An 18,834-nucleotide genomic window follows, 5' to 3' on the forward strand; every position below is an offset into this window, starting at 1 on the left:
ATAGATTTTTTTTTTTTTAGCTGCTCAGGGCCAAAACCAGGCTCCATCCCTGCAGAGTTTCACTTCACTAGAGATGCTACACTACAGCCAGGGTTGCTCTGTACCTGTGAAGATGCAGTGGCCATACTCATAAAGCAGCAACAAGTGAACAGTTTCTTGGTTCCTGTGTCTTTTGATCTAAATAAGGGAAATGCACATAGTTCAATGGCTTGAAGCCATTGTATGCTGCAGCTGTGCAGACCATATTGGTACATCCTCCAAAACATTCATTTAGTTGAGAGTCTGGAAAATGTCTGCAACTTCTTGCTCAATTGTCTAAAACCATGTGCAATCAAGTAATGCACATATGCCTCTCAACAATGCCTCTCAACCTGACCTCCCCTCATTTTAGACACAAACCTGGGAATCTTCCATGGTTGTTGATGTAAACTGTGCACATCAGAAATGTTGAACTGTGAAACAGAAAGTAGATTAAATGTGACATTAAATAAATTAATTCCACATCCTTTCACACTCAAAAACTACTTTTTCTTATTCATTCCTTTTGGCCCTCACCAGGTCAGGAGCTATATGAATGGCTAGGTTTTGCAATGTGTTTACAGCCGCCCAAAATTATAAACTATTTATATTTAGGACACTACTTCTCAGTTTGTGGGTCACGCTCTGGGTCCCCCAGTTTTTTAGAACTGGAATTTAGATTTGTTCTCCATTTCTCATATTGTTGGATGTCACTGATCAGGGCTCAGCTCACTTTGTCTGCACTTAGAGCGAGTTAATCACCAAACCACCAGAGTATTCTGCCTGATAACAACAAAATGAGTTACCAATAATTCCATTTGTTGCAGCCTACTCTTTCCCCTTCCTGTGTCAGGAGAGTCAGCATTATGATGCCACGTGCAAGGAAACAAGGAATGAAAAGAAAGGGACATTCTTGGAAAAGAAGGATGCATGAATACATTGCTGAGTACCAAATGTAATTGATGGCGATATTGCTAGTCTGAAAAAATAGTACACAGTGCTAAAGCCCGTCTCATGGACTGTGGTAATTTTGCAACTCAAAGCTCCATTACGGTTAGGGAATGTGAAAAATACCAAACCAAGCTCTGTGTTAGATTTCACACAGAGATTCAGTAACCACTTGTGGCTTAAAGACTGAGCCTTTAGATGCAGCCTTTTTGTTTGTGAAATGGGATTTGTAACTGTAACTACAGCTGACTTATCAGGGGAATTTCCCAGTTGTTTCCATCATGATCATTTCATTTTAAATACTTAGGTTACATCCCTGCCTTGTCTTGCACAGAGATGCTAGAGAAGTGGAGGGCACAGGGCAGCAAAAACTGATTTCATTGTAGTAACCCTTGGAATATGCTGGAGGTGCCCCCTTTTAAAAAATGCATTAAGATGTGTTACAGCATGGCCCCAACCCCTTTTGAGCATGTGCATTGATAGCTCAACTGGTCCCACTTTCCCCAGCACATGTATAGTTAGGGACAGGATTATCCAACCACAAATCAATCGCGCTTTCAACTCTTATTGCAATGAGGGAGTATGAAAATATTGACAGAAACTAAGGCTCTAACAATGAAAATCCTACCTCTAAGTAGCTATATCAATATACCCTGCTCTGCTATAGCACCATTGTAACAGGTACTCTAAGGTTTTTACTGTGGATTAATTTAATTCCCTGATACCACTCTGAAGTAGGTCATGGTTTTACTCCTATTTCAGAGTTTGATAAATAATACTATCAAGAGGTTCATTGACTTTTTCAATGGCTCATATTAAGTCATTTGCAGAGTTGGGAAATGGAACCTGTAGTGTGGGTTCCCAACACGCTGATCACCTCTAATGTTTATTACATATGCTTGTTTAAATCTGTAGTAATTTTGATTGTTTAGCTCTGCCAGGAAAAGAAAAGGGAAAACCCCCACAAAAACTATTTGCACCTTCCATCTATTCTGGATTGTCATATATTTGGTTTGCTGGAGCCTCTATGGCTACATCTACAGTTGTGCACTTCCCTAAGTACTGGTCTGTGTACTCATGTGCCCAGGACAGAGATGACCCGTACCCACTGATAGTGTGTGTGTGTGAGGGGGGGAGAGGGAGGGCAGAGGCAGAGTGAGAGTAGCAGCTGCAGCCGATATTACAGAGCATGCTTAGTCCATGGAAGCATGCTCAGTAGAAGCCAAGCAGGAACTTGGGGCAGGGGGGCTCATGTTGCCTTTGGCTGCAGACCTGTGCCAAGTGTCTGGGTATACACTATGCAGTCATATACCCACCCACACTACCCCTTTTTAGTATGTAGTGGTAGTGCTACTATTTCAAGGGCAGAAGAAGGGACTTTATTCCCCCCAAATGACATGATTATGTATGGTGTTTCTGTACCAACATTTATAAGGGGGAACCCACATACATGCTCCTACTGTGACTCATGAAGTTGTACCCCAACATTGCTAATCCAAGATAAAGGGAATTCAGTGACAGACTGAGTATATGCAGAATGGTGCTGGAGTGTCCTTTGGGAGTCTGAAAGCGCAATGGTGATGCCTGTAGATTCATTTGGGTGCCAATGTAGCCAATGCAGGTCAGATTATCATGGTGTGCTGTTCTTTGCACAACAGAGATGAGGCTAAAGGGGAACACTTCCACAGTGAGTGGGCATAGGACACATGTTTTTCAAAACCTGTGCAGGAAGCTAGATCCTACCCATGTGCATACAGCTCTTGGCTCCGAGCAGACCAGGGAAATTTGTGATGCTGCATGTTTGTATGTCATGGACCAGCAGGGAGCCAGAAGATGACTCAGGACTGTGTTGAGACACATTATCATGACATTATGATGCTGCTGGAAAAGCCCAATGAACCATTCCCAGAGCTGTTGTAAGTAGGGTGACCAGAGACCAAGTGTGAAAAATCAGAATGGGAAGGGGGAGGAAGGAATAGGTGCCTATAGAAGACAAAGCACCACATATCAGGACTGTCCCTATAAAATCGGGACATCTGCTCACCCTAGTTGCAACATACCCTGATGGGTTTTGATTCCCTGCAGATGATGTTAATGTACTAACGGAAAGCAAACAGTTGGGGAAGGTAAAAACCTTTAGCAATGATTTTGTGCTGAGAGGAGTTTTAAGGTAGTTTAAGGGCACTGTTGAACAGCATTTTTGTTAAATGTTAACTGCTGTTTTCAGTGTGCTTTATGGGGAACATTTAAGCATTGTTAAAGTACTTGAAAAAGCTCTGTAAGGTTTCAGGAGGGGGAAAGGTTATGATCTGCTGAAAGTCATTTCTCTATCCATATATGTGCATCATTAACGCATATGAAGTTATGAGATTTGTGTTGTATGGTGGTCACTAAAACACGTTGTAAGTTGGGGAATCAGCCAGATATTAGCTCCCCAGAGGCAACAGCAAGGAAAGTAACCAACGCCTGGGCGGGGTGTCAAACAAGTCATCAACAGCCATTGTCCAGCAAGGGAGCTACAATGCAATGACTCACCTGCATGAGGAATTGCTCAAGTTTGCCTGGAGAGACTCAACAATGCCCCCCAGACGTGCCTGGACTTGTGCTCCCCAAGCACATGGGACTAAGGGTATAAAACAGATAGAGTGGACACATACTGAGTCCTTTTCCTGCCCCCGCCCCCACCTTTGCTGCAAGCAACTAACACACTCAGAAGAAGACAAGACTCCAACAGAGAAGATTGGCCTAAGTTTAAGGAACAAACCTGTACATTAGTGACTGCAATATCCAGTGTGGTGAGAAAAACTGCTTAATCTAGATGTTGCCCAGTCTAATAGGGTTGAGAGTGTAGACTGCATGCTTATATTTTCTTTTCTTTCGGTAACCATTCTGACTTTTTGCCTATCACTTATAATCACTTAAAATCTCTTTGTAGTTCATAAATCTGTTTGTTTATTCTATCTGAAGTAATACATTTGGTTTGAAACCTGTCACAGACTCCCCTTGGGATAACAAACCTGATATATATCAATTTCTTTTGTTAAATTGATGAACTCATATAAACTTGCAGTGTCCAGCGGGCATAACTGAACACTGCAAGACAGAAGTTCCTAGGGTTGTGTCTGGGACCGGAGCTACTGGCTAGTGTAATTCGGTTGCACAATTCAAGGAGCAGCTTACAAGCCAGAGACTGTGCGTGAAGAGCCCGGGAATGAGGGTTTTCACAGCAGAGCAGGATAAGGCTGCCTTTCAGAGTCAAGGATTGGAATGACCTAGCAGATCACTGGTCCAGATAATACCAGGGGAACATCACAATCACTGTTAATTTAATTTGTTAATTTAAATTTTGTTTCCTTTGTCTGTATTGTCAATGACATTGTTAACAAAGCCCTAAGGCATTTAATTTAACTTATCTTCTGTTTTTCATTCTGGTGCTTTGCACAGCACCAATTATGTCACAACTTAGTTCACTGTAATGAACCTTTTTCCTGTTTTAACATTAGGAAATTGGTGGGGAGGTGAAGGGGTGTGGGAGGGACAGAATTCATGACATTTCTTTGGCACCACACATTACAGAAATCATAGTCTTGTGCTGTGAATCCTACTCACCCATCCATAATGTGTTGAAAATACTATGTTGATAATACCTGGAAAGCAAGGTGCACATACAAGTGTAGTGAACACTAACTTTATTTACATACATACATTGAATATAGAGCTAAAATAGTTTGTACCAGAAACAAATTAACCCCCCCCCGCAAAAAAAAAAGTTAAATTACCTCAGAAGTGGGCAAACATTAATGCTCTTTAACAGGTCTCCTCACCCTTCCTCTCCTCCTCAGCCTGAAAAGGCAGGAATGGGAATGTTGTACAGAGGGACAAATGGGGGCATCTCCTGCATGAGGTTTGGAGGCTGAACACAGGCTGGGCTACAGGGACATTCCCCTCCTGGATGCTTTGGAGGATTCCATTGTGTCACCCAGTGGGCCATTTTACTTCTATTATATTCACTGCTCTGCATTATAATCTGCTTTATTATATTCAGTGGTAATGCAAGGACCCTACAGGCTTGTATCCTGTAAGAGATTGGCTTAAGCACTTAGCATGAGTCTTGAGGCCTATGAATGCTGGCATAGATAAACTTAGGTAACTCATATGTTTTGCGGAACTGGAAGTAGAATGTAGAGGGGAATTTGGTACATAATGACATCAGCCAACCACAGAACATGAACTGACACCAGCTTCTGGAAGGTTTCAGATGGAACATCCAACCGCAAGAGTGCCATGGCAATGAATTGACATACATGATAATGGGGTGAAATCATAAATACACTAACCTATAGAAGGACATCTTAACATTGGTAAGGGGAGGAAATACAACTAAGGAAGAGAGGAGTGTTATATCCTTGGGGGCAACAGTTTTAGGAAGAAATCACTTGAGACACAGAGAGCTGTAAACCTTAAAAGCAGCAATCTATTGCCACAAACTGAACTAACCAAAAACCAGCCAAAACTGGCTGAGCTATCCCCTAATAATCTAACTCAGTTGCCATAGCAACAACAGGATTCTATCACTATGACAACAAATACACAACAGGGAGAAACCCCTACTGAATATGCATTAGACATGGTAACGTCAGCGTAATATATTATAAAAGTGGCATTCCAGACTGGGGGGCAGTAGGAGAGAGATGAGGAAGATAATGGTTAACATTTCAGGGATGGTATGAGTATGGATTTTCAGATGTACTTTCTGTATTATCTTTATCTACCTTACCGAGTTATAGTTTGTGTGACTTTGCTAAATGTATTAATGCATTATTTATTTATAAATATAAATGAGTTCCTATAGTGTGAGTGTTGCACCTGTGCACATTGGGGTTCCCAACTGTACAATAATTTTATTAATACTGGGCTTGATCTTGGGATGAGAACCTGTCAACCCTCAAAGGGATAACTGGGAATATTTATTCATAATCTATAGATCAGGCTACAATTACCAAGGATTTTGGGTGCCTGCAGACGATGTTGTGCTGGGCATCCAGCATGCTCTCATTACAGTTTTCCAGGTCCCAGAATGGAAAAGAGAAGTGGCTTTCCAATCCTGTGGTGGACATCTGGCCACTTATGCCAGAGAGATGTTTCTCCTAATGATCACCCCTCTCTATAGTGCTGCGTGGAGCTGTGTGATGGTCTATGAATGTGGACCAAGCACATTTGCCTTGGTGTTCCACCTGAAGAACCAGCTTGAATTTCTGCTACACCAAAAGTTTGCTAAATTATGCTTATAGGACTAGGTGGCAACCCTAGAGAAAATTTACTGTATTCTATGCTAGCAGATTGAGTTCTCTTGGAAGAAGAAGAGATAACCACAGAAAATGTCCAACCTTGCACCCCAATCTCCCTGCATCAGTGGTCCAGCCCCTGTGTCCAGAGAACTACATTGAAAGAGACGGAGAAACAGAGTGGCTCCAGAAGTGTATTTTCTTCCCTGATCTTTTGGATTAACACTGAAAACCAGTTACCTCTCCACTGCTAAGTGCCATGTCCCTTTGTTCGTGGAAGTACTGGAGTGGATGCTTCACCCACCCCTCTTCTGCAGAGTGACTCAGCACTGGGAGAGGCCACACACCAGGCACTGGAAATGGTAATAAACATTTCTAAGGGTCATGGGGAACAAACCACTCTGACTTTCCTCGGACAAACTTTCATCAGTTCCCTTTCCTTTCCCAGCCATAACAGGACTGAAGAAAAATTCACCAACTACTGCCACCCCTCTTGTGTGTGGCTCTTGTTCACCAAGGGAAGTAAAGACAGGAGTGTGAGAGGGGTGGCACTGGGTCTTTGCGCAAAGTGCCTTAACCCAGGCCCTATTAAAATTCACTCTCTTCCTTCCTCCTTTCCTCTCTCCATTTCCTCCCTATTTTGCACTGCGCAAGGGCTATTGCTTTCAGTGCTGGCTGAGAACTGAACAGATACTGGGCAAGGGGACTGCCCATTAATAATCTGCATTAATGCATAATCTGTAATGCATAAGCTCTGCTAAATGCATTACAGTGGTTCATGGGATTTCAATAAAATCATTGATTACAGCCGCATGCTGCTCCTGGACCATGTTGCAGTGGAGTGGTGGGGGAGGGCGTGATGGTGGTGGGGAGGCTCTGGCATATAACAGTGTAGCAAGAGAGGATGTTGTTGGGGTTGGTGGGGGTCCATTGGGGAAAAAAAAAAACAAAAAACTTACCAGCCTTGAGTTCTGGTTCTTGCAGTAATTTTGGGTCCTCAGGCTCCTGGGGCAGGACTTCTGTCAAGGGTTTTCTCCCACCTTGAACTTTAGCGTCCAAAAAGTAGGGACCTGCTTGATCACTTTTAAGCTTAATTATAGTGCTTGGCACAATATAGTGTTTGGCACACTTCCTGTTCCCCCAAAACCTTCCCTTGGGAGCCCAAGATCAAAACCTCTTGGATCTGAACACAAGGAGAAATTAGCCTTCCCCCTCTTTTTCCCCCCAGACTTTCCCCTCCCTGGGTTAACCTGAGAGGCTACACTGATCTAAACTCCTTGGATCTTAAAGCAAAGAGGAATTAACCTTCCCTCCCTCCTTTCCCCCCACCAATCCCTGGTGAGTTCAGACCCAATCCCCTTGGGTCTTAAAACAAGGAAAAAAATCAATCAGGTTCTTAAAAAGAAAGCTTTTAATAAAAGAAAGAAAAGGTAAAAATTATCTCTGTAAAATCAGGATGGAAAATGTTTTACAGGGTATTCAGATTCATATAGCCTAGAGGGACTTCCCCCGCCCCCCAGCCTGAGATTCAAAGTTACAGCAAACAGAGGTAAAAATCCTTCCAGCAAAAGGAAAACATTCAGAAGTTGAAAGAAAACAAACATAAGACTAATCCGCCTTTCCTGGCTATTACTTACTATTTTGAAACGTGAGAGACTGATTCAGAAAGATTGGAGAAAACCTGGGTGTACTTCTGGTCCCTCTTAGCCCCAAGAACGAACAACGAACAAAACAAACAGCACAAACAAAGACTTCCCTCCACCAAGATTTGAAAGTATCTTGTCCCCTCATTGGTCCTCTGGTCAGGTGTCAGCCAGGTTCACTGAGCTTCTTAACCCTTTACAGGTAAAAGAGACAATAACCCCTAACCATCTATTTATGACGACTTCCTTAACTGGGTTCACCAGGTAGAGGTGCAGAATCATATGCTCTTCTCCCCATGGTGCCTCATTGTCCTTTCTCTCATCAATGTCCTATCATACAATGTGGCCAGCAGGATTGAGGAGGAATTCAAGAGTGACTTCGGACTGTGTATATGCAGTTCTAGAGAGCACCTGGTGTCAGCAACCTGGACGTACGTGGTCTGGCCTAGCAGTCACAACAGGGCTGAAGTGTGCACACCAGATAGTCACTGAGCAGCAGTTGGAGGAATTGCAAGAGCCAGGTCCCATACGCAAGAGTCAAGGTCAGAGTCAGGCCAAGGTGGAGACCAGAGGTCAGAGGCAGTACCTGGGTAGAATCGAGAGGCAGGAATCAGGGTCAGAATCAGCCTGGAATTGGAGGCTGGAGATCAGAAGATCAAGCAAGTCTGGCACTGCAGTGTGCTGAAGTCTGTGTGGTTGCCCAGACAACTTCCTGGGACAACCACTGGGATTAAATAGAGAGCTTGGCCTATCAGATGGCCACACAATACCATCATTGTGCATCTTTTAGGCAGTACTTCCTGTAGTGCCTACTCTCCACAGTGCTCCCTGGCAGTATCTCTGCCTGGCTTCTTGGTGACACTGCAGGAACATCAGCTGTCCCGACTCTGCAGACCCAGTTTCTAGTTTCCAGATCCTTACACCCTGTCCAGCTCAAAGCATGGGCATGTGCTAAGTCCCCTTCCAGAACAATTGTTGGAGTCCTTTGTCCTTTGGTACAGGAGTCACAGGACCTTCATTTTCTCCAAGCACTGGGATAGAGTCTGGTGAATGCCACCTTCTCCAGCCTCTGTGAAATCTCCTGCTACAGGTGTATGGTCCTGTTGGTCCAAGCTAACTCCTGGAGGATGGTGTACTCTGACCACACATTGCTCAGGACTGCAGAGTGTGCTCCAGAGACTAGGTGCCTGCTATCATACAATGATCACCTGTACTGATCAATAGATTTCAGCAGAAAACTGTTCTGAAGTGCTCAACACAGGTTGCTACTACTGATAGCAATGGGCTGATCAGAGACCTTTATACCTTTCGCTAAGGGTCAGGCAGCAAAGGTATCAATTCATTGTGGGAATGGCCTCGGAGGACTCTCAATAGCCGTGACCTGGTACATGCCCCTTACTCCTGTCCACCATAGCAGAGACATATACACACCAACACTGCTCAGACATGCTAGCTTTCCCACACTAAATTGCCCTTCAGCAATGTGCTTCTGATGTGGACAATAGGGGAGTTATAGCACAACAATGTAACTGATCACAATTACATGTGCAAGTTCAGATACACCCTATGTAACTGAAAATCCTAACTTTCAACTGCAGATGGCAGCAGTTTCTCACTCTTCCAGTCATCTTGCTTAGGTTCACATCTGAGAATTCAGGTAAAGTGCTAAAACGTTTGTTTAAAAAGATCCTGTGTGTCTTTAAAATGCTTGGGCTTCTTCTCTGACTCTGTGGCAAAGAAGGTTTTGATCATCCAGGGAAGGTTGGTTTGCTAAACTAAATCAGATATCCATCTAAATGTGGGATGGAAATACTGTGTGAACAAAGATGCATGGCAGATGGTGCAGGAAGAATGCTGTTCAGAAAGCACCCTAGGATTGAATGGTTTGATATTGATGATGATGATGATAATCATGATTTAGGAGGCAAGGATGATGGTGAAGAAAAGAGATGCTAGTTACCTTTGACCTTTTACAAGAGAATAACAATGGAATCAAAAATAGAATTGGATGAGTAAAATGACTTATGTGATATTATTGAGGTAATAAAACTCCAATAAATAATCCGATCAATTCCCTGTAGTGGGGCAGACTGCCCCACGCCCTGTGAGAGTGGGCTGTGGCAGGCCAGGGCACCTGCGCAGATGGAGAGCCAATCAGGGCCCAGTTCAGAGACAGCCAATCAGGGTCAAGCTCAGATGTATATAAAGGCTGCCCAGAGCAGGCTCAGTCAGTCTGTCCCAGGGCTTTAACAGGGGAAGATCAGTCTCCAAGGGGGAGACTAGCACAGCGGACAGCGCAGTGCTGGGCAGGCTCAGGGAGGCTAGAAGGCTCTAGCCCATAGCTGCCAGGCTGCAGGCCCTGAAAGGAAGGGCCTAGCGGGTGCAAGGGGCCATAGGGGAAGCGGCCCAAGAAAGCAGACAGACAAAGGGAGACAAAGAGGACAGCGAGGCTGCTGCCAGAGGGTCCCTGGGCCGGGACCCAGAGAAGAGGGCAGGCCTGGGTCCCCTGCTTCACTCCTTGCAGTACCCCCAGCCATTGGCTGTAGGGAGCGGCCATTAGACTACGCCAGATCCCTGACAAGAGGGATTGGACTCAGAGGGTGGTTGGACACGGTGGCTGGAGTGTAGAACTGCTGATTACTGATCCACGGAATGGGGTCCAGATGGACTAAGGGACAGTGCCGGAGGGCAGTGGCCTCAAAGAGGATGCCGCCGAGCAGGGAGCAACGTGGGTCTAGAGACAGCAACGGAGGGCAGAACAACAGATGGGACACCACCAGGAAGGGGGCGCTCCACTGGACAGAGCTAATTCCCAGAGTCACCAGCAGGAGGCGCTAGCTGGTGAGTCCCAACCCATTTACACTTCCATTTAAAAAATAACTTAATTTGGTACATTAAGAATGTATGTCATTTTTTTCTTTATTGGGTATTTTCTATTGTCACTCATGGCTTCTTCCATCTTATCATACATTTTATGACTAACAGTGGCTCATAACTATGCGAACAAATTATTTTGCACTGAAATGATTGTTTTCTTCATCTGTTAGCTACAGTCACGAGGCAGGTATTTGTTGTGTACAAGAACTCTGCTAACAACATTAGCAAACATTATTAAGCACAAAAAGAAAAATGATAGCTAAATGAGCTCTAAGCCATGGGCTAATCGAATGATGCATTGTAACACACAAGGACAAGGAGAAATGACAAGAGGAATTCAGCAGTTGCAAGCAGACTGAGCTTTGTAAAATCCCCCCAAAATAATTCAGCGAGATAAGGAGTGATTATGCACTTTCTATGAGTTCTGCTTCCTCTGTGTGAGCAAGTAGCTATGAAACCCCTGGTGAAATGTATGACATAGCTTCATGTCCTACTGGGAAATAAAGAATTTCTCTCTCTCATACACACTGTTAAAGTGCTGGAAATGTGTTCTTTACTCAAACTGCATATTTCATCTCATTCATTTAGTTACTGGAAGGCTTAATTTATTCATGGATTGTTTAGAGCTCCATTCAAGAATTCTGGAAGTGCAGTAAGATGGGATCAATTTCCTGGCATGTGACAGTTAATGGTGTCATGTTTTGGTTACTTACTGTAGGCAACATTCCTGAGCCAGATTCATCATTGAGTCACTCCAGATTTACACTAGTGTAACTCCATTGATTTTTTTCAATTGGAAGGCAGTAAGTCTCCGGGGATAGGGCACTTTACTGTGACTCAGGACACCAGTATTCTATTCCTGGCTCTGCTCCTGACCTCCAGTATGACCTTGGACAAGTCATTTCACCGCTCTGCACCTTTGTTTCTCCATCCATAAATTGGTGATGATATTTTCCTCCACTGTAAAGTGCTTTGAGATCAATGGAGGAAAATTGCTATATGAGAGCTAAGTAACAATGGAACTACAATGGTATGAAACTGGAATAACCCATAGGTGAATTGTGCCATCTATGTCTATCTTTAAATTTCTCTGACACTCAGAAGTGATACAGGTTGGATATATTTGTGTATAGAGGATAAATGGGCATGGAAAAGCGTTTGATAATACTTCAAAGGCCTTGACATGGGCCCTTTAAAGAACATATCTTCAGTCCTTGGAGCAAATTGCACCTTCACATGGAAGATACTTGCAAAAGGGGATGGAGAGAACAGAAAATTTGGAACTCACCAAATTCTCTTCTAATCTTCCATTTGGAAGGCAGAGGTGCAGCCTCCTAATGCAAGAGATGCAGGGGAATCCACTGAAAAAGGCTACCCCTAGCTTCTTCTTCCATGTGAATTCTCTGGCTTCTCATGCATCTGCACTATCAGGTGGGATGTGCTACCACTGGCCTGGTACAATAACTATCTCTTTTGTGAGTTAGCATACAAGTATGGAGCACTGGATAATACAGCTGCACCTGCCTGTACACCACTTTAGGATGGGAGAACGATGCTGATCTTTGCTCTCCATCCCCAACTTCCCAAATATTGTAGAACATGATCTCCAAGTCCATGGGCAGCAGCGAGGCCTGGGGAAGATCATGATAATGCAGACGAGTCAGTAGTACTTTCCCACCCTACACCCCATCTCCAGTCAAGATTACCACCACAGTATTCTTATGTAGGTGATTAGACCACTTAATTCAGTCAAAGCTCTCAGTGAAATCAATGGAAGTTTCATCTGAGAAAAGACAGCAGGACTTGTCTGTATGGCATTAGCTTTGAAGTATAGTTGCCGTGATCAATCGGGCCATCAGCCCTCACAGAGGAAGCCCAATCACAACATGCCATTCATGTTGTTCTAGTCAGTCCTTCAGCCACCTGCTGGCAGGCTGTCAGTGGCACCAGACATCTGCTCGGCAAAGTGCACTGCAGCCCAGAACCTCTGAGCTGAAGCGATCTGCCAGCCTGAGCCTCCCAAGTGGCTGGGATTACAGGCATGCGCCACCATGTCCAACTTGATGTATTGCAACCTTTTTAAATACGTGTATTGACCCTTTTTTCTAGAGGCAGGAGCACATTTGCACATTCTTCTTAATTATGGTGTTGTCTCATCACATCTCAAAAAAAATTTATTCTTCCTCTGGGAGACTACCTGTAACTGGATGCCAGCTGAGGCTGCAGGAGGCATTGGCCTAAAAAGGTGAGATCAAGCGAAATATTTATTTAATCACTAAAGCCCATTTAATTCTATCAGATCTGCCATACAGATTTGTGAAACTTGGTACTATTGAGCCATTTTAGATTCTGACAGCAGCCTTCACAATCCATTTTAGCTCTTTGGGTATAATACTGCAGCTACCCTGCAAAAGGTAGGCAGGGATCTGCAGCTCTACAGTTTGTTTGTAATACTTTTCTTAGCTAGAATAACTTCTTAGCATATTTGAAGTCACTAGGGAGCTGTCTGGTTATAGGTAAACTTTCTTCTTTACCGGAGGTTTATTATTAACGCTATTACAGTAGAACCTAGAGACTCCAGCTGAGATCAGGGCCCCACTGTATATGGTGCTGTGCAAATGCATAGCCAGACACTGACCTAAAAAGCATACACTCTAAACAGGGAAGACAAACAAAAGGTGGAAGAGGATACAGAAGCACATAGAAGAGATGTCACTTGCAAGGGTCACAAAGCAGGTCAGCGGCAGAGCAGGAATGGAATCCAGGTATTTTGACTCTGTCCCGTATCTTTTTCACTAGACTATTTTGCCCGTTGGCCATATAAAATATATGTATAGACACAAAATATAGTGTACAGAAATATCACTTAGGTTTGTGATACTTATTGACTAATATATCCTGACTAGCACATAAATATATCTGTGAATAATGTGTGTTATTGGTGCCATTTTTATATATATTAGTATGCATCAAGCACCAATAATATTAAACATATATATTGGAACAGGGTTATAGCCTATACTGGCTTATCCCACAATCTTGTTCACTTATGCTAAGTATCACATACCATCTTGCATTTGCTGAAGTAAGCATTTGACACAAGCAGATTGGAAATGTCAAACTCAAGATACATTTGTTCTATGTCTAAGTACAAGCTGGGGAAGTACCTTCACAGATCGGAACCTGGAGTGATAGTATCCAAAACAAAAACAAAGGAATCAATAGAAGAGGTGGCTACTCACCCTGTCCAGTAACTATGGTTCTTCGAGATATGTTCTCTAATGAGAACTCCACTCTAGGTATGCTTGGGCACCCTGCACCTCGATCGGCAATGTCTCATAGCAGTGTCTGCTTGGCCCATGCATGTATGCTACTCAGTCTTGTGCCTGTGTGGTTGTTATATAGTATTGTGCAGGCGGTCATAAACAGATAGCTAAGGGTTAATGTCTCTTTCACCTGAAGCACCTGACCAAAGGACCAATCAGGAAACCGGATTTTTTCAACTTTGGGTGGAGGAAAAAAGTTGTGTGTGAGTCTTTGTCTGTCTGCCTACTTTTCTCTCAGCTTTAAGAAGTGATTTCTGTTTTCTAATCTTCTGTTTCCAGTTGTAAGTACGAAAAGATCAGATAGAATTTATATGTTTCCTTTGTATTTACATGAATATAGTTGCTGAAGTGCTTTGGATTGTATTCTTTTTGAATAAGGCTGTTTGTTCAATATTCTTTTAAGCAATTGACCCTGTATTTGTCACCTTAATACAGAGAGACCATTTGTATGTATTTTTCTTTCTTTCTTATATAAAGCTTTCTTTTAAGACCTGTTGGAGTTTTCTTTACTGGGAAACTTCAGGGAAATTGAGTCTGTACTCACCAGGGAATTGGTGGGAGGAAGAAGTCAGAGGGAGATCTGTGTGTGTTAGATTTTTTTCGCCTGAGTTTGCATTCCCTCTGGGTGAAGAGGGAGGTAATTCTGTTCTCCAGGACTGGGGAACGGGGAAGGGAGGAGTCCCTCTGTTTAGATGCACAGAGCTTGTGTCTGTGTATCTCTCCAGGAGCACCTGGAGGGGGGAGAAGGGAAAAGGTTTATTTCCCTTTGTTGTAAGAGTCAAGGGATTTGGGTCTTGGGGTCCCCAGGGAAGGTTTTTGGGGGGACTGGAGTGCCCCAAAACACTCTAATTTTTTGGGTGGTGGCAGCATTACCAGGTCCAAGCTGGTAACTAAGCTTGGAGGGTTTCATGCTAACCCCCATATTTTGGACGCTAAGGTCCAAATCTGGGACTAAGGTTATCTGACACAGGCAAACTGCCCTCTGTTTGCTCTCTATCATGAAGCCCTATAACAGACTTCTAAGCACAGGGAAGGAGGTCGGGGAGCATCCGTGTGGACAAACATTTCAAAGAATTATAAATATTGCACTGGGAGAATAACCTCTTCTTCATGTAGTGCTCCCAGGGGTGCTCCATTCTAGGTGACTACTGAGCAGTTCCCTCTAATCCAGAGATGGCTTTGGGGTTGAGTCCAGTATGGAAGAAAGTACTGCCGAGCCAAACATAGCATTGGAAGTAGAGTCATGAGTTATGGCATTGTGTCCAGCAAACCTATGTACAGAAGCCCAAGTTGTGCCTTTACATATTTCATTGATAGGAATGTTTTTGAGAGAGGCTGCAGAGGTGGAAATGGACCTCGTAGAATGAGTTCATGTGGTTGAGGGTGCTTGTCTATTACAAGATTCATAGCAAGAACTAATGCAGTTGGAAAGGCTTTTGTTTAGAGATTGAAGATCAATTCGTTCCCTCTGCAAGTGAGACAAACAATCTGGGAGTCTTTCTGAAGGCTTTAGTCCTATCAGGATAGAAAGCCAGGTCTCTTCTGATATCAAGAATGTGTAACAGTCCCTCTATTGTATGGCTACACTTGAAATTTCAAAGCACTGCCGTGGCATCGCTGCAGCTCTTTGAAGTGTGAGTGTGGTCAGAGCGCCAGCGCTGGGAGAGAGCTGTCCCAGTGCTGCACGTAAACCACATCCCTTACAGGTGTAGCTTGAAGCGCTGGGAGCCGCTCTGCGGCACTGATTACACTAAGGCTTTACAGCGCTTTATCTTGCAGAGCTCAGGGGTTTTTTTTCACACCCCAGTTGCAGCGCTGTAAAGTCCCAGTGTAGCCAAGCCCAAAAGTGGCAGATGGATGGGTTGGTTAACATGGAACTTGGAGGACATTTTTGGAAAAAAGTCATGGTGTGGTCATAATGTGACTTAAAGTATTGTGAAAGCAGGATATACTATAATGTTCCCTATTTCCCAAACCCATCATATTGACATGATGGTTATCAGGAAAACTGTTTTCATTGATAAATGGAGGAGTGAAAAGGTAGCTATCAGTTCAAATGGTGGTCTTGTAAGGCATCTAAGGACCAGACTGAGGTCTGTGTAGGATGCTTGATTGCCAGAAAATTTCCTAGCCCCCTAAGGAACCTCATTGTTAACTGGTGAGCAAAAATAGAAAAATCCTTTGTTGGAGAATAGAAAGCTGTGATAGCTGCTAGGTGGACTCTAATGGAGGTCAGTGACAGCCCACAGCTTTTTAGTGATAGCCCAGTATATCTGACAGTAATGGAGCTGTTGGTAGAATATTTTTGAGTACATGAAGTGAATAGATTGTTTTCTGCTGTGTAATAGTACTCTTTTTACCTCCTCTGAACAAATTGTTTCTAATCTTGTAAACCATTGACCAGCCATACTTTGAGATGAAGAACTCAGAGTTTGAGATGAAGGGATCTTATTGTCTTCCTGGAAGAGGAGACAAGGAGCAGCCTGGAGAGTGACTAGTGAGTAAACAGCCAGCTGTATCAGGTAAGGAAACCACATTGGTCTGAGCCAGGTCAGAACTATTAGACTCTAGCTTTGTCCTTTTTTATTGTGAGTAGAACTTTGGATATTAGATGAGTCGGTGGGAATGCATAGAGTAGACCCGATGACTAGTGAAGGTGAAAGGTATCCCCAAAGGATTGGTGACCCAGCCTGCCTCTGAAGCAGAGCTCGGCATATTTCTTGTTCACCGCTATGGTGAACAGGTCTATTTGGCAAGTACCCCATTGATGGCATATGTGGAGGAGTATAATAGACTCTGTCTCCCACTTGTGGTCTTGGAAGATGTGCCTGCTGACTGAGTACGCTGTCATATTCTGAACTCCTGGAAGATAGGCTGCCCTGATTACAATGTCATTGCATATGCACCAATATGATTGCCATATTTTGGGGTTGAGAAGGAATTTTCCTCCAGGGAAGATGGGCAGAGATCCTGAAAGTTTTTCGCCTTCCTCTGCGGCGTGGGGCACGGGTCACTTGCTGGAGGATTCTCTGCACCTTGAGGTCTTTAAACTATGATTTGAGGACTTCAATAACTCAGACATAGGTTAGGGGTTTGTTACAGGAGTGGGTGGGTGAGATTCTGTGGCCTGTGCAGGAAGTCAGACTAGATGATCATAATGGTTCCTTCTGACCTTAAGTCTGAGTCTATGAATTCCAAAGCTTGACAGCCTTGGCACAGATGGTCGTGGACCTTTTCCTTCCTTATCAGCTGATTAGAACATGCATGACAGGTTGTTCATCATGATCTTTAGGTGTTTGCTCTGATTAGTGGTAGAAACTGGAACAGGTGTATCTGACTGCCCTGAGTTCCAGGAGGTTAATACAGTGTGCTCTGGGTTGTGTGAGTGTCCAGATGAGCTCCCCACCTTAGCACGGATGCATCTGTCATTATGACAATCATTGGGAAAGGATGTGCAAAAGAAAGTCCTGCACAAACATAGCAATCGTCTTTCCACTAATTGAGGGATTCTTTTATGAAGGTGATTTCGGAAAGTAGTGTATTTAAACTGTGTCTATTTGGTGAATAAAAAAGTCCTGAGCCACCCCTGAAGGCAGTGCATTTAGAGTCTATACTGTAGTCTATTATGAAAGTACCTGCTCCCATGTGCTCCAACAATTGGAGACAGTTCTTGACCAGGGCTTGTGGGCTGAAAAGCATTGTATTGGTTAAGTTAGAAAGGGCCATGAACATGTGCAATGGGAGGTAGACTCTTGCTGCTACTGAACTGAGCTGAGATCCTATGAATTGCAACTTTTGCACAGTGGTCAAAGTGGATTTTTGAATGTTTAGTTGTAAGCCCATTTTGAGGAAGAGAGCTATGGCTATGAAAGTTTTCCATGAAGTTAGTTCTAGGGAGCAACCTTTCAGCAGCCAATTGTCCAGGTAAGGGAACCTCAAAATTATTTTCCTGTGGATTTTCATGGCTACTGCTGACATGATCTTTGAAAAGACCGGTGGGGCAGATAACAGGCCAAAGGGGAGCACCCTGTAGTGAAAGTGGTCCTGGCTCAAAGTAAAACAGGAATTATTTGTAAGATGGATTGATTGCAATGTGAAAATATGCATCCTGAAGGTTTGCGGGCTGAGAATCAATCCCCTGGATCTAGTGACAGAATTTTCACTGCAAGTGTTACCATTATGAATGTTTGTGGCCTTCACATACATCTTGAGTAGCCTCAAATCTAGGATATGTCTCCAATCACCATTCTTTTTTGGCACCAGGAAGTACCTAGAATAAAACCCCTTTCCTCTGTGCTGGTTCTATAGCACCCACTTGAGGGAGAGAGTCTATTTCTTGATGAGGGGTTCTTGAAAAGGGATGGAGAAGGGGAGTTGGTTAGTGGGAAAGAAGTAAAATGGATGGAGTACTCTGTGGATACAATCTCAAACCCGTGTATTAGTAATCAACTCCCAGGCCTGCCTGAAGTGGTAAAGGTGGCCACTGAAGGGAGAAAGTTGAATTAGTGCAACTGGTAAGGATGAGGAGGGTAACTCAGATCCTCAATCACCTAATCAAAGTTGGTGCTTGGAGGCAGAAGACTTTGAGGTTGAAGGCTGAGAGGTTGGGGGTTTCCATCTCCAGAACGTCTGTCTTTTGTGTTTTGGTTCATACGATCTCTGGGTGGCTGGGAATTGGGTAGGACAGGATCTCTGAGCCATCTGGGATTTGCTAAACCTTCACTTATGTATAGATCC

The sequence above is a fragment of the Gopherus evgoodei genome, chromosome 2, assembly GCF_007399415.2.
Source record: "Gopherus evgoodei ecotype Sinaloan lineage chromosome 2, rGopEvg1_v1.p, whole genome shotgun sequence".
NCBI lineage: Eukaryota > Metazoa > Chordata > Testudines > Testudinidae > Gopherus > Gopherus evgoodei.